We start from the raw sequence: 10,362 nt of genomic DNA, 5'->3' as shown, positions 1-10,362 counted from the left end.
CTCGCCTACCAGTGACCTACCACAAAACGGGATCAGTGCAATCCCGCCGAAACTAGGCGAACTACGTCCCGCGCGCTCGTTGGTCGAACATGGCCGCCCACAAACGGCTTCGTCGCAACGCCTACGTGCTTGGTTGGCTGGTGGTTTCGTCACCGCGACAAGTGGGGACTGGTGGGGAGTGGGGACGCGCGTGTGTCACGCTGCGCGTCGCGTCTCGCGTCGCCTCTCAGCCACTCTCAGGCGACAAACATAACACTCCGAATTCGAAGGAGAGCGATAAAGGAAGAGAAAAAGAATGAGAGAAGGAAGAAGGTAAGAAAGCGTGATGCGCCACACGAAATGCATTTTCCTGATTTTCAACAGCCACGCCTCGAACGGTCACTAATGGCTAGTAATTTGACTAATTAAGAATTATTTATTTTTTTATCTCCCTCGTTTCTGACTTGCTGTATTTGAATTCTCGGAGATACGTGAAAATCTGTTAAAAGATATTTAAGTGTTTTTAGATATTTAAATATTTATAGATATTTTAGTTTAGATTTTTTAATTCCTTTTCCTAAATGTTTTAATTTTTTATAAACAGGTATATTTATAAAAATAAGCAAATATTTTTATAAATATTGTATATTTATACATATATTTGTTATAAAATATACATATGCATATAAATTTCATAGCAACATTCTGTTTAATATAGAATTACAGTGCCATCAGCAGGCGTTAATTCCACGCGTTCCACGCGACTGTAAGCCGTCGCGAAAAATTGACAAGTGCATCAAATGACTGCGCCGAGATCGTTGTCGCCGTTTCCACCAGACACTGACCCTGCACGGATTTATATCGCGTGTTCCCGCGGGTCTCGTCACACGTTCCCGTTATGAGCATCATTCACGAGACAGAACATTACGGAATTGTCACCATTTAAATTATAGAATCCGGCGGGCGAACAGATGACTGTAAACTTCGAATCGTGACAACGAGGGAAGAATAAGGATAAAATCACACAACGGACATGCTATATAAAATTCTTTATAACTATCGCGTTACAATATGTTATATATACATATATTAAATATTAATAATTAATAATACATATACATATAACAGATGCACATATTATATACTATATAGGTAGTGAAGGCAAGAAAAACGTTAAATAATCGATTACATTAGTTATAAATGGAAAAAGTTGAATAATCAATTAAAACCACTTGTTTGTAATATCGAAGTGTTATACTGATGTGTTAAGTGTTATATTGATGAAATAATAAAGCTAATAAAGATAATAAAAATAATAAATATATATCACAACCATAATGATAATGATAGATTTCTTAAATTTTATCTATTAAGCATTTTTATAAAATAGCTTTATGTCGCAATCAAAGAAAAAAAATGATTTAATTCAACTTTTCAAAGATTTCATATTCATGCAATTGAATACTCAATATAAAACGATATTTCGGTTTAATAAAAAAATTCGATACAAATCATATTCGAACAATGCAAACTCTTCGAAAGCGAAAGTTACAGTTATCTTTCTGTCTTAGTACACAATACTTTATTCTTTCTTGCTACCTTTTATTCTCCTCTTTGCGGCCTTTGCACATTTTTCTCATCGTAAAACTTTCTCTTCTCTCTTTTTTTATTTCTATCCTTTTTTTCATCTCTGATTTCCTAGCTTTGATTGTATATCAAATATAGTGACACTTGTTTATAGTAAGGGAGACCGGGGCTCGTTGGCACCGTTTTCACAATTTCGGCATTTGAGTTTTTATACAACTAATTATTATGATTAAACAGTACTAATATGATAGAGAGAACCTTTCTCTACATTTTCATGCTATATAGGAACGCTCCTGTATACTGTATAGTTTCTTTGTAATAAGTGAAATACGAACATGCTGCATTGTAGCCAACTTGCCCCAATAGTAGGGTAAGTTGGCTATGCGACAAAAGTCCATGTTAAATTAGTGAAAACGTAATAGAAACACAAAACGGGTAACAGATACGTACTTCTTGATAAAAATTGTATCTTTTAAAGTTATTTTGTAATAATCGAATAGCAAATTGCTGTTGCAGCAGAAGAACAATTGTAAACTATTTTATATAGATGTAGCTTTTTTCATCATAAAAATATTAATATAAATATATATCTAGCTTCTATCAGCATTGTAGGTAGCAAATCACATGCTCAAACAGGTCTCACGCGCGCGGCAATAACGAATCAAGCTATAAGCGTGTCTTGATATGAGCCAACAAAACCCCATCACTACATACGTTTTATTACAGTCATTTTATTACAATAAATTACTGTTGTTAGTCAAAATAACATGTCGTATAGTAACAGAAACTTTTCTTTTAACTAATAATACGTCACTTTGATTTACTTTTCAAGCTGAAGAACATTAATACGATATTTTGAAACGCTCGAAAATTTACTTGCCACCTCTTGAATCAGAGTTTTCTCTTTTTCTATTGTAATACTTGTCTGATTAAAATAAAACTTTGTGAAAAGTATCTATATATGTCATATAAGAGATATTTTGTGATAACTTTTCCATTGTTTTTTTCGCTATGAATACATAAACGGAACGCATTGCCAACTTGCATCTTTTGTGGCAACGAGCCCCGGTTTCCCCTAACGCGGCGTTAAAAGAACTTTCTGCATTCCCTCAATGCGTTCTTCTTTTTACCGTAAATAATGCGATTACTCTCGGTGACTTTCAGTGTCTTCCGGTGTATGGCAATAAATATTTTTAGAATTTTTTTTAAATATAGACTGAGAAAGGAAGAGATTTTACGACGTAAAATTCCGTTAACTCTATAAAAAGTGACATATAGCTAATGATTTGGAAGTCCCAGCCATATTTCCCTGATACGACGGCATAATTGCTTCAAAGTAAATATATGTTTTCCATATACACAAGTCTTTCTAAATCGACTTTCCATTATATACCTTCGGAATATATGCAGAAAAAAACTCGCCAAAAGTGTGCCGAAACATTGTGAGACTATACTTTTTCACGTAAGATAGGAGACTTATATCCAAAATTAGGTAATCGCGTCGCAGTATACGTATTTGACGTATACTACAAAAATGTTTTTGAGGTCTATACTTTTGAGGCTGCGGTCCACTTAACAATACAAATGCTTCGAAGCATTCCTTTTCTCCTTTCTTTCAGATGAAGAATAATTCACTTTGAAGCATCAAATGGACTGCAGCCTGACTCTTTTGAAAATGATAATTATTTTTCTAGATATCAAGCCAACGCTTTTGTGGGACAGACTGTAAGTATGATCTCGAAACACTGTACGGTTATTTCATTAGCGGGATGGAATCTTAAAATCCTATCAAGCCTGTGAGATCAGAATTCAAGACGATCTCGAACGTAAGATCGGACTATGAATACCGCCCCTTCATGCGGAGTTTTGATCTAATTGTAAGTATCAATAAAATGATACTTACGAAATTACAGTCAGAGCTTTGATCTATAATTGTAAGTATCAATGAAATGATACTTACAATTACGAATTACAGTCTTGCACGTGCACACCTCGCCTTCGGTAGACATTTCATTATCATAAGCATATATAATGATAAAAAATGCTGTAGAATATGATTCAGTTTGTACCTTCACGAGTGGCGGATCGAACGGTGCATTTATTATTATTATTATCAAACTATTTATACTTGTCATTTAAAATTTTAGATGGCTTTTGTCTTTCAAAGGTATTATTCTATATAAGTTTCGATAGCGGCCACGGATGACCATCACGGTCAACGTGCAATGTTAACGTTTGAATTTGTATTTAAACTTATTTTCAATATATTTATTTGACTGAGATGTTTAGATGCCCAGGATGTTTAGTATTCTCTTAGATAGCAGACGAGACCAGTGGCATTTTACCGGGGTCGGCACTTGTAGAAACGCTTCTTCGCGCCAACTGTGCAAGCCGGTCGGGATTTGTGAAGTGTAAACAGGCAGAAAGAAGAGTGCACACTCACCCCCACGGGCGACTGCAACGTCGTTTCGGGGTGCGTCATTTCGTTTCCACTGTTTGTATACTAGGAACGGAAGTTTTGTCAAATCACTCGGTATAAATCTCGTCGCCAGCAGTTTTTGGTATGAAAGAAAAGAGAGAAAAAAAAACTTTGCGCGAATGGGTGCGTTCCGTTTCACGCATGATGCATCACTTGTCCTTGTTAATGTTAACGATGTATTATGCGCAATATGCGTAAAACGGAACGCAGTGTCTTATACCTCAGGTAAAGAGCTTTTCTCAGAACATCAGAACAATGAATCAGAGACGTTTATCCTGACAAGGGATGGTATGACCACATTGTTAGTACGACCACGTTGAGATACCTTGCAAGATATCCCTTTTTTTTGTATTTATGCATATGATAAAGTATCGTGTATAAATATGATTAGATTATACCTTTATGCGCACTTTCTATTTACTCTTTCTCTATTTACACTTTTTCTATTCTATTTATATTTCATGAAAAACTTCCAGGAAGTCAAACACATTTTTTTCTTTTAAGTTTTTCTTTATTTATTTTTTACGTTATAAAACGTTATAGGGTCTATGTCAGTTTTAGTTCTTTTTTTTTCACTTTCTTCCTTCTTTCCCCAAAAATAAATAATTTTCGAATTAGTCTTTCAGCGGCGATAATTTTTATTCCATACATGACGATGAATAATTTCACAAGACCATATTCCGGAATTCTTATACTGTTTAGTCATTAATTCAATAAATAATTAATGTGGTTGTCCTACGCGACTATATGTTAACATATATTATTTTTTGTACAATTTATCGATTTTTCTAACATCATTTCTAATCATTTCTAATCATCCATGTGATTAATTCTCAATTATAGTCGATCCTTCTCTCATTCTAGCGGCTAATTAAATAACTTAAATAATGAAAAGAGAAAGATAAGCCTCTCAACTATTAACCTGCAATATTGAATAATCTCATTAAGGAAATTGTCTGGTGAAAAACATTTTCTCTTTGCACTTATCTCGTCTTCGCTCATAGCACTACGGATTAGGATTGAAATCAAATTATTTCGGGGGAAAAAAAAGTAAAGATCAATACGGCAATCTACCAATGTTATATTCTTTGAATAACGAAAAAGCTAGTCATGTCAAATATTCAATAATATTCAATAATAAGATGATGTTGTAGACAATCACACTTAATTAATCCTGTAGACAATTCTCTCAATCCTGTCGTGTCTCTCGAGATAACGGGACTGAACAAAACTAATAACTGAATAAAGCATATCGCTGTACGCGTCGGCAGGACTTTATTATTTTAGGACAAATTACACACACAGGCTAAACATATCGTCACGGAGAGATGCAGCGATATAAGCAGGGATACACGTATGGAAACCATGAGGTCGTTAATACTTCGCAGGAGGATACGAGTTAAAGCAGATAACGGACAATAGAGGAGAATTGCCGAATGCGTACCACTTAAGTTATTTTTTTATTATATTACCCATTTGGTATAGTGATTTGTACGCAAACAAACGTTGGAAATTATAGCTTGATGTTTCGGGCCTTTATTATTACATGTTTAACCTTTCACCAATAACAAATTATAGTTTGTTATAAGTCTTTCTGTAACATGCTGCAAAAGGTACGATTTATATAGGCAACCGGTATACGCATTCGACAACTCTTCTCTACAAATACTATTCTATTCAGCGATTATCAATGCTCATACTTTTACGATTTAGCTCAATTTATGACTGCATCTAAAGTACATACACGTGATTCATTATTGTATCAACATACGTGCACTGTAAAAAAATTTTGTAAAATTACAACTATTATAGTAGGTAATTTTGAGACCCACTATAATAGGTGTAAATTTCCACACATTCTTAATTTGTGTAATTGTAATACAAAATTACTTTTTCCTTCCGTACTGTAATTTTGTAAAATTACAACTATTATAGTGGGTCTCAAAATTACCCACTATAACAGTTGTAATTTTACAAAATTTTTTTACAGTGTGCCTGTACATACGAGGACCTGACATACAAATCCTTTATGTGTTTTGTCCAGGTAATCCTATGCGTTTTGTTTAAAATCAACGAGATTACAGGGCATTATATGGAATTATAAATTACATTGTAGAATTATAATTTATTATGCAATTTTTCGGGAATAAACTCCGATCGAAATTATTCCGTTTTTTTTTTTCTTAAAAAAAAACACAATAGAAATCTTGGAAATATTAAACAATTCTGATAGAAATCCTTTCCGAAAAGTTCCGTAATACGTGTCCTGGAATATTAGATGTTATGTATGATATAATTATAATATCCATGGAAATGTCAGATTCGTGCGAGAAGTGCAATGTATTTTATTTGAAAAAAAAAATCTGGCTGAAAAATAAGCGAAAGATAATTATATGCAACACAATAATCTTTTGCGCATATATTCTTCAAAAAAGAAAACATATCTATATTTATTTTTAAAAAAGCAATAAAAAATCTTTATTAAATATTTATATATACTATATATATATATATGACTGGATAAGAATTTTCTCACTAAAAAATGGAATAAGTATACAAAAATTCACAGGAATATTCGTGCACGAATAGATACCTATCTCTACCCTTTTTTTGTTTTTTTTAAGGGAAAGACCGACCTAAGTTCGATCTTCAATTTGTCGAGAAGCATGGTGCATTTCTTTAAGTTTGAAAAGAAAAAGACACCTGTGTGCTATCAACGATCAAATTTCACTAAACATATTCACTCAATGTTTTCCATCATTTTTATAGACATGTGGGTAATAAAAATGTAATTTTCTAAAGTAGGTACAGTACCTATTATATACTTATCACACTAGTTTGGATAAATAGATATATGGATAAAAGATATGTAATAAATTGGACTACCAAGATCCAGCTCGGATCGTTAATGGCTTTAGGATTTAGTTTAATCTATTATCTATTTGATTGTATATCATAACGGTCGTATAATTCTCGTATTACAGTTTGGATAAACATTTTTTTTAAGTAAACCAAGTTAACTGAAAAATAATATTTCGCAAAATTTTCAAAGCAAATTGAAAAATTTGAGAATTTGTTGATGTTATGTAGATGAATGACAGCAGATACGATGCGACGATAAAAAATTAATCAACAAAAATCTGCGATCAATAAATGACTATAAAATGCGTAACGCTGGACTGTCACCTCTTGTCACCAAATCGCACTGATATGTGCTCATTCCATGGATATATTTTATATATATAATTATACCTATATAAAAAACTTTTTATATATTTTTTATATGAAAATTCTTTCCCGGGTATATACATATGTATATGTATATTAATTTAATTTACACTTTAATGCCACGCGCTTCCGAAATCGTAATTCTCGTCACGATCACAGCAGACGAAGATCGAACGTGCGCGTGTTACAGCGGAAATATCCGAGGCGGCAAAGGGTCTGATTGTTAATATACCTTCGCGAGAGATCACGCAGGGGACATAAAGCGTCGGTTCCGGACGCAGTAAAGCGAGAGTTTTCGCGCGTGGGCGACGGCGATGCTTTGAAGTGCGACGGCGGAACTGCATAACGTGCAGCTTGGCGGGCTTGGCGTCCCTTGGCGTTCCTCTGTAGCCTCACGAATTGTTTCTTTCTCCTTTCTTCTCTTCTACAGCGAGCGATTGTGCGGGACGGGCAGTGCGGGACTGCCGCGCGCGAGATTCGCCGCGCCGCGCCGCGCCCGCACCGCGCCGGGGGCTGCATTTCCGGCATGGCACGCGATACCGTCCGCGATCTGCGATTTCGAGGAAATTTCTCTCGTGTCACGTAATTGTTATATGTATATATCCGCTTTCTAAAGATACAAGCAGGAATTCGTTGTTGATATATCACTCTTTTATACATGTTTAAGATAAGGATTTATGTTTAAAAGATAAGGAAGATAAAAGGAGCGCTATGACGATCGAGTATATTCAGCTTGCATTCGTTTTTACTCATCACATAAGGAGCTATTGAAAAAAATTAAAATCTATAATACACGTTATGTGCATTGTATATTTTATTTTCCCAATAGCTTTCAATGGGATAATAAACGAAAGCAGGCTCAGTATAAAATTGTAAAATAACGCAAGTGCTTAAACAGAGCGCGATGTCAACTCGAAAAAAATTAGCGTGATTGACGTTTGTTTTTTCGAAAGTATTTAAAAGGAACATTCTGCCGATGATCGTATCCTTTTAAGGAGGTATGATCGATCGTTTGCGGGAGTAGGTGACGGGAAGGATATGCCTATTGATCCTTATACATATTAATTAGCAGAGAGCTAGAAAGACTGAGGGCGACGTTCCATCTCTAATGGAAATATTTTACTGACAATATAATAAAATTTTACTGAAATTCTCTCTCAATTTAACCCTATTTCATTGTTATTTCATCAATATTTCAGTAAAAAATTCAGTTTTTTTTTTAGTTAAATTCAGTAATTTCATGATACCTAATAACATAAAAGAAATTTTGTTATTACTTTTCAATAGTATAATTTAACTTTCCTTGTATTTCACAGTACATTACATTATATTTTATAAGAAAATAAATTATTATTTATTTTGAAACATATTCAGTAATTTTTCAATAACTTTTATTTCATGCAAGGGATGTTAGACAAAGCGAGATATTTGTTCTTCCTGGGTTTAAAGGAGATTTGAGAAGAATTTTTAGAAATATATGGAATAATAATATTAGTCGTTGCGCGTTGATGTAGGAAGGTGTGTGTGTGTGTGTGTGTGTGTGTGTGTGTGTGTGTGTGTGTGTGTGTGTGTGTGTGTGTGTGTGTGTGTGTGTGTGTGTGTGTGTGTGTGTGTGTGTGTGTGTGTGTGTGTGTGTGTGTGTGTGTGTGTGTGTGTGTGTGTACGTGAATGGCCGCGTTCAGCAGACATAACTGTTGAGTTCGTCTTATCAACACTCTACGTTGATTGGTTGGTTCTAAAAGTAAGAGCCAATCACGTTCGACTGCTACTGAGCGGCTTGGTCTGCTGAACGCGCCCAATAATGTTCGTTTCTTGGCCCCTGCCGAAACGGATTAGGTTTAAGGTTTTTTTTTTTTTAGTTTAGGTTGTGAGTTTAATGCGCAAATAATGAATTTAGTCATTTAGGGTTTAAGGGATAGTTTTTTTAGAAGAAATTTAAGAAAGTGCGGAATATATATATATATAAGGATGCAGTTGCACGCGTTAAGTTAAAAAAGTTGGTATGTGTCTAAAGCCTTGTGTCCACGATGCTAGAACTGCATCCGAGTTTTGGTTTAAGCCAATCAACTTGCAGCTCTTACAGAAAAGCAGCAGTTTCATTGGCTTAAACCGAAACTCGGACGCAGTTCTAGCATCGTGGACACAAGGCTTAAGGTATATTGTAAACCAAGTCCATTTCTTGGCTTTTTGTGGCTGAAATTAAATAAATCTAAATCTATCTAAATCTATCTAATAACTTTTATTTCATTTTTCATCGATTTCATAATATTTTCAGCGGGTAGCTCTAATGGAAATATTTATGCAATAGAATGTGATTGGTTGGATCCAAAGGTAAGAACCAAGTGCTAGTGGATGCACCCTATATTTGTCAGATTGGTCTGTTCTTTTTCACTGCACTTCTGCACTAGCGAAAAAGAACAGAACAATATATATGAACATTATTTATGTTTCAATATATATGTGTACCTGTGTACATGTACTTACGTTCTAGATGAGAGTGGTCATGCCCGCGTTTTGGCTGTACCCGAATCCTGTCGGTATGTGCACGTTTTTGTGGTTCTCTTCCGTGCTATGTCCACTATTTTGTGGTAATGTCAACGATTTTGGGGTTCTCTTTCATGTTATGTTCACGATTTTTTGGTTCTCTTCCGTTAGATTCACGATTTTTTGGTTTTATTTCCAAAGAGAATCAAAAAATCGTGGACATAGCACGGACATAGCACAAAACCACAATAGAAACGTTTCCTAAATCAGCATACGAATTTTAAAGAATTCTTAAAAAAATAACGTTACGTTAACATTGTTACGTGCCTTTTAACATAGGGCATGATCTCTCAAATAATAAATTCTTATATATATCTCAGCAACCACCACAGATATAAACATTATTAAAAAACAAAATACATAAAATATTGTAATTAGCGCTAATGTGATTGCAATATCATTAATAATACATCCCCACACAGCACATGATATCATTCGTATATACTTCGTATATACTGAATATACTGAGTATATACTGAGTATGTTCTGTATATACGCAGTATATACGAGTGATATCCATGTGCTGTATGGGTCTCATATTAGGG

The sequence above is a fragment of the Temnothorax nylanderi genome, unplaced genomic scaffold (genome assembly GCF_030848795.1).
Source record: "Temnothorax nylanderi isolate EJ_2023f unplaced genomic scaffold, tnyl_v1.0 TNYL_tig0083_pilon, whole genome shotgun sequence".
Lineage (NCBI taxonomy): Eukaryota > Metazoa > Arthropoda > Insecta > Hymenoptera > Formicidae > Temnothorax > Temnothorax nylanderi.
This window is presented reverse-complemented; position numbering follows the sequence as displayed.